This window comes from Conger conger, chromosome 18 (genome assembly GCF_963514075.1).
Source record: "Conger conger chromosome 18, fConCon1.1, whole genome shotgun sequence".
NCBI lineage: Eukaryota > Metazoa > Chordata > Actinopteri > Anguilliformes > Congridae > Conger > Conger conger.
The window spans coordinates 5,558,454-5,565,000 of record NC_083777.1 but is presented as its reverse complement, the minus strand read 5'-3'; the positions used below and the strand labels follow the sequence as shown (position 1 = coordinate 5,565,000).

The 6,547-nt window shown below is 42.1% G+C and overlaps 1 protein-coding gene across 1 annotated transcript in view; it reads right to left on the bottom strand.

Annotated features, from left to right (window-relative positions):
- micu1 (mitochondrial calcium uptake 1) overlaps positions 1 to 6,097 on the bottom strand; it is a 37,230-nt gene extending 31,133 nt beyond the window's left edge. The window contains exon 1 of the mRNA XM_061228060.1: positions 5,941 to 6,097. The gene's annotated coding sequence lies outside the window, so the exon portion shown is untranslated. The remainder of the gene's footprint in view (positions 1 to 5,940) is intronic.
- Positions 6,098 to 6,547: the final 450 nt, after the last annotated feature.

Below are 6,547 nucleotides of genomic sequence, written 5' to 3'. Positions count from 1 at the left end.
TGCAGTATTATTCAGTATTACAGAGTCACTGCAGTATTATTCAGTATTACAGAGTCACTGCAGTATTATTCAGTACTACAGAGTCACTGCAGTATTATTCAGTATTACCCAGAGTCACTGCAGTATTATTCAGTATTACAGAGTCACTGCAGTATTATTCAGTATTACAGAGTCACTGCAGTATTATTCAGTATTATGAGTGAGTGTTTTAAGGTTACATCAATGTCATGAGAGCTGCATGCACTGCAGGGCTTCCCCCAGCATTTCACAGGAAAGGCGGCACGCATCCCCAAAATTACCCAGCACCTCCCCCAACGTTATGGGAGAAATGCCGAAATAGGCCCTCGCTGCCAAAAAAAAAAGTAGCACAGTGGCCTAAATCTTCTGGGTTCTGCTTCACAGGCTTCCAATCGATTGGTGGCTTGCGGACATGCGCCGATACAGAGGCACAAACAGAGGAGGATGCACGTCATACCTGTAAGTACCGCAGCGGTCTCACATGGAGGGTAACGGTGAGATACCGCCTCAAACGACGAGGCTTTTGAGGAAGACGTGCTAGCGCGCCGAGAGCCGCGCAGGTTGCCAAATCCGACGCCAGTGTCGTGTTCTCCCTGAGCCAAAAAGGCAGCCCCCCCGGGTCAGCACTGACATTTCTCCCAAAATCTCATTAACAACCACAAGGAACGGCAGGAGCAAAACTTCAAACGACATTTAATTCCCAGGATGCGTAAACTAAAATCTGGAAATCAGTAAGACTGATTAATAATGCAGAAGATGGAGGCTGATGCAGGTGATCTCTTTTTTCTGCTGCATCGCTAATCTGAAAACTAAATTTTAGCGTGGACCCTTGGCGTAAACGTGGGATTAAAACTGGAGATTGACAATTTAAAAATGTGGCGTTTTCGGTGCAGTCTGCCTGTGGAGTCCCAGGATACTCCGCACAGAACCAGGCCCCGCTCTCTGCAGTCAGAAACCCAGGCATATGCTAACGGGGGTTAGCAGTGCGTGACCACACGCAGCACCCTGACAGCAAGGGCCCCGGGGGTACGCCCGGTGACTGCAGCCTGCCCTCCGCTATACAGGAGCAGACCCAGGATCGCACAGCAGGGTGCGGGTTTGAATCTCAAGTGTAGCTAAAACATCTAAAACATCGGTTTTAGCTACACTTGAGCATGGGGAGCTCCGGATGATTTCCTCCGCTAAAAATATCCTACCGTGCCCGTGAGCTAGGACGTTAGCACATTACAGAAACACATTATAAAGGTCACAGGCAGACGTACAAAGCAATAAGGATGAGTGGGTCGTTTGAATTAAGCAGAAGATAGCTTAGCTACACCATTTTATCGTTGAAACCGGCCATGTGGCATAAAATTAGCTTGGGGTCAACATGAGGCTAAATGGCCATCTACCTCCCGATGATTGCTCAGCTCATTCAGGGACAGCTTGCATATATAAGCACAGATTAGAAACACATACAGCTATTCTGTCTCCGGCAGTGCAGAAAGACAAGGCTGAAAATACAAAAAGAATACACAGTACTGTGCAAAAGTCTTAGGCACCTGTATAACACTCTGTAAAGATAAGATTCTTTCAAAGATGTAATTCAATGAAAGGTCCTAAATAAACATACTATACATATTACATTACATTTTAATAATTTGGCAGAATAGTTCAAAACTGAATCAAATCAATACTTTTTGTGACCATCCTTCGGCGTTAAAACTGCATCACTTCTCTGAGATAGCCAACGCTGTCCTGCGGTTCTATAAGACAATCAGCAGGGAGGTTGTTCCAAGCATGTTGGAGAATTTGCCACAGTTCTTCTGCAGACTTTGGTTGGCTCCTTGCTTTTGATCTCAGACAGCCTTGATGAAGTTTTCATGTAAAAAGTAGTCAATTGCTTACAGTAATATGTTACTTAAAAAAAATTAAATACAAAAATGTCTCTGTAAAATTAAATCTTTTGGAAAATGAGTATTTGGAAATCTCCAATGCGTTCTTTTATACTGACACACACAAAAAAATAGACATACATATATGTATATGTATATATATATATGTATATGTATATGTATATGTATATGTATATATATATATATATATATACACACACATATATATATATATAATAAAGTCTAGGGTGCCTAAGTCTTCTGCACAGTACTGTAACAAAAAACTCCACTAAATTCCACTAACTCACATGTGATGACTCTCTGGCTCTGATTCATATCTAAGCCGTATGCTCAGTGTCCTTCATGATTCGTGATTGTGATGCTGTCCCTGACACCGCCGTACTGGAAACCAAAACGCAAACAGAACGCCAGCCAAGGACATGAAACGCTGACTTTATGTTCCGCGTGAAAACAGGTGAGAAATCATCAAGACTGAAACATAACAAGACAACTGATTTTTTTCACCCTGGTTTTCTGAAGACAAATACAGGACTTAGGCTAGTCTTTGTGCTGAAAAGAAAATGACTCGGAAGAAGCATTGTTGCGATAGGCAGCAACCCTTTATTAGACTTGCAACGAGGCCCATTAGACCCATGTTAATTTGTTTAAATACACCAATTCCCATTTAAAAGACTAATCGTGTACACACCAAGGAGTCATTATGCATATTCCACCCAAGGTATTATGCATATTCTTTCCTCAACAGCAGCAGTGTAAGAGTCTATATCTGTAGGGGTACAACTGGCCTTGGAGGAAAGGGGGGCTCTCAGTCACCCTCGTAACGAGCCAGTTTGCACACATTTTCACCCGGTACGTTCTGCTTGGCACAAAGAATAGGGAAATGTGTTCCAAGTAAACATTACACAAAAGCAAAACGTCCAAATACTGCAGCAATACATCAGCTCTCTGGGCCCATGAGACTATTACTAAACATTAATAAGCAAATACCCACCCCTAAAATGGAACTTGAATAATATCTTATATTTTTAACATAAGTAACTGCATTTACACTGTACCAAGTGCTGTGCACAGAGGCAAATCAGTGTGTGACAAGTATGAGTGTCATGAAAAGTGCATCACTGAAAGGTAATTTTGGGTCATTTTTGGGTCATCTCTTTACTGGACCCTTCCTATGATCCTTCAGTCAATCTACAGTATAACTCTACAGTCGACATATACACAAGTCCTGTCCTATGGCTGAATGAAGAAACTAGAAGTGCCCTATTTGTTCCAATTGTATTCACAATATAGTTCCTTCCTTCCTTCGTTGTACGTCGCTCTGGATAAGAGCGTACGCTAAATGCCTTGTAATGTAATGTTCCAGGATTAGAGTTAGGAACTTGTGGGATCAAAAGGACCTAATTTCAGTGGTCCTTTTGATACAGCTGTTGAGACTAATTTGCAGTGGGCAGAAATAAATTAATTCACTTAATTGCCAGGCACACAAGCTGGCTTCATGAAACGAATGAGTGATCAACAGCAGATGAAAGTAACCATTTCTAACTGAGAGTTTAAAAAATAATAATAATAATTTCATAACAACACCGTCAATTACAAAAAAATGCAACCCCGCCCACCGTCAAGTACAAAAATCACATTGGCCAATGGCAGAAACACAGGGCTGGCTTTCTGTGAGACGGTGTCAATATTACCTACAAAAACAAATGGACCAGCTGTTGGACAAGAAAACAGAAATGGGCAAAAAACAAAGTTGCTCATAACTTCCCCAGAAACAGCCTCCAAACCCAAGTCAGCAAGTTCCAACAGAGAAAAGCACACCTGGGTCCAGAACACGTGTCTGCTTAGCGAAGATTAATCTGTTATAGTGAGCTTTCAACTCCATCCATATAAAGGCCCAACTGGGAACTCAGAACAGCACAGCAGATCAAATGTACTTTTTTTTTTTTTTTTTGTTTGTTTCGCGTGAAGTTAGTTAAATGGCTACAGCGCACAAGGGCCCTGGTCTTATTTATCAACCTGCCAAAGCTGGCTCTTCAATCAATCCCACACAGCAGTGCGAAACTCCCGTATACTACAAATAGGGTCCCCCTGATCAGAGAAAAAAATATTTTACTTTAATCACAGTCATAAAGAAAATAAACACTGCAATGACATGTTTACAACTGATATGAGTGTAGGCCATTATATGGAGGATCGCATACTGTAAAGACTATCAGAGACAGGGGGATGGGGGGAATGAGCACTGGAAAACAGAGGGATACAAAGACAAAAGGAAGACAGGAAAAGACAGGAAGATGGGAAAGGAGTGGATCCAACAAACTATTGGTGATAAGATACAGAACAGAGGTGAGAACATCTTGGTCTGTAGCTCAGGAGGGTTAAGTGCATCTTCATTAAGCGACAGGCGGAGACATGAGGTAAGAGCTGTTGTCTGGTTGCCAGTTCGATCCCACATTGGGTGTGTCGAAGTGTCCCCGAGCAAGATGCTTAACCCCCAATTGCTCCTGACGAGCTGGTTGGTGCCTTGCATGGCAGCCAATCACTGTTTGGTGTGTGAATGGATGAATGAGAAGCATCAATTGTACAGCGCTTTGGATAAAGGTGCTATATAAATGCAGGCATTTGTCAGGCATTTTCAGGCATTCAGTGGACACTCTTATCCAGATATTTAAATGGGGCGACATGGCTCAGGCAGTAAGAGCAGTCGTCTGGCAGTCGGAGGGTTGCCGGTTCGATCCCCCGCCCGGGCTGTGTCGAAGTGTCCCTGAGCAAGACACCTAACCCCTGAATGCTCCTGACGAGCTGGTCGGGGCCTTGCATGGCAGCCAATCACCGTCGGTGTGTGAGTGTGTGTATGAATGGGTGAATGAGAAGCATCAATTGTACAGCGCTTTGGATAAAGGCGCTATATAAATTCCAACCATTTAAACAGATGACATTCTTTCCATCCAGACAATTTATACAACTGGATATTTTCTGAAGCAATTCAGGTTAAGTAAGTCTGGGCTATAAAGGCAGCACCCCACCTTGGAATCAAACCTATAGCCTCAAATATAAGCCCACTTCCCTCCATTATACAACATTTTGGCTCAGGCACTCAATGACCCAATTCATAATTGGGGGCAGACCGACCCTCAATACATATGCATAGCAATGACAGGCTGGATTGGCAGGTAAAGAGGTGGTTGAGAGTAAGAGAATAAAAACACCTTTGTCTTAAAATAAAGAAGAACGTTGATTAGCTCATAGTATAGTAGCGCTAGCAGGATGTAATGTAGGCTAATCAGGGATTCGAACCTACAACGCCATCGTCAACGTCACGCTCACTGTCACAGCAACGAGAGACAAGCAACCAGTAAATGGTCACCATGGGTCGTCTATAGGGAATAATGAGATAGAATGGCTATTTTATACTTTGACAATAACTTACATGAGGAAAGTATGTAGTTAGATCGCTAGCTAAACATTATTTTTCTAGCTTTCACAATCAGCCAATCGTTTCAGTTCTCCCCCGCTTCGCTCACTTCTTTAACGTCTACGCCAGTTATCTCGCCACCTGGAGAACTAACGTTAACCGTTTAACCCATTATTAATTGCCCTAGGTAACCAGTAAGCCCAGCGCCAATGCAGCAGGAAGGAGATCGGACAGTCACCGTCAGGCAACAGCTAGCAATAATGACATAAATTACCCACAATAGCAAACATTTCCGATTGTCACATTCGCGCGTTATTATGCAAACAACTAACTAGCTAGCTAGCTAGCTAATTGCCAAAGTATTCCAGCTAAGGCAAGAACTCAATCTAGCCATCGTTAGCAGGCTATCCATTTATTGTAATGCGTAACTGGTCTAGGATACCCTGGTCAATCTGCGTAACAAGCGTAGACAAAGATACAGTAGGCGTACCGCCTATAGCGTTGTATTAGTTTGTGAATACAACGTTGTTTGTCTTCGGGTTTGCCTGACTCGAGAATGCAACATAAGGAAATCTGCAAGAATAGCAAGTATGCCACAATCCATATACTTACTCGGGTTCCTTGCGCGACTTCAGCAGTCCTGAAAAAGGCGGAAATGTATAAAAGTATATGAAAGCGTTCCAAACCGTGGACTACCCCTTTCGCGTGACAGTTCCCAGCTCCCCCAGCGCCGTATTTCTCCCTGTTCCGCTTACATGCAGGCCGCGTTCCTCCCCTTTTTTCTTCGTCACTAGAAAAAGGGCAGGTCATTAATATAAAATCCATTGTAGCTCCACCCATTGCGGCGTACGTATGTTTGTAAATACCCACCTGGGCGTGGTACACTGGGCGTTTGACAGGGGACACGAAAGGAATGCATGTTACATTTTACTTGTTAATAATTTTGTAAGGGGTGATCCTAATTAAATAATATTCCAGAAAAAGTCACCAAATCTTACTGTCTCAATAAATACATATACACAGTGATTAAGATTATATAACAACTATAATTATCATTTACAGTGTTTTTATGTCATGACAGAGGCCTTTATCCTATATTAATATTCTATACTTATAACAATGATTGTTACTCTTATTAATTCTGTAGCTATATTTATTTTATATAGTTCTAATAAAAATTCTAATATTAATAATAATAATAATAATAATAATAATAATA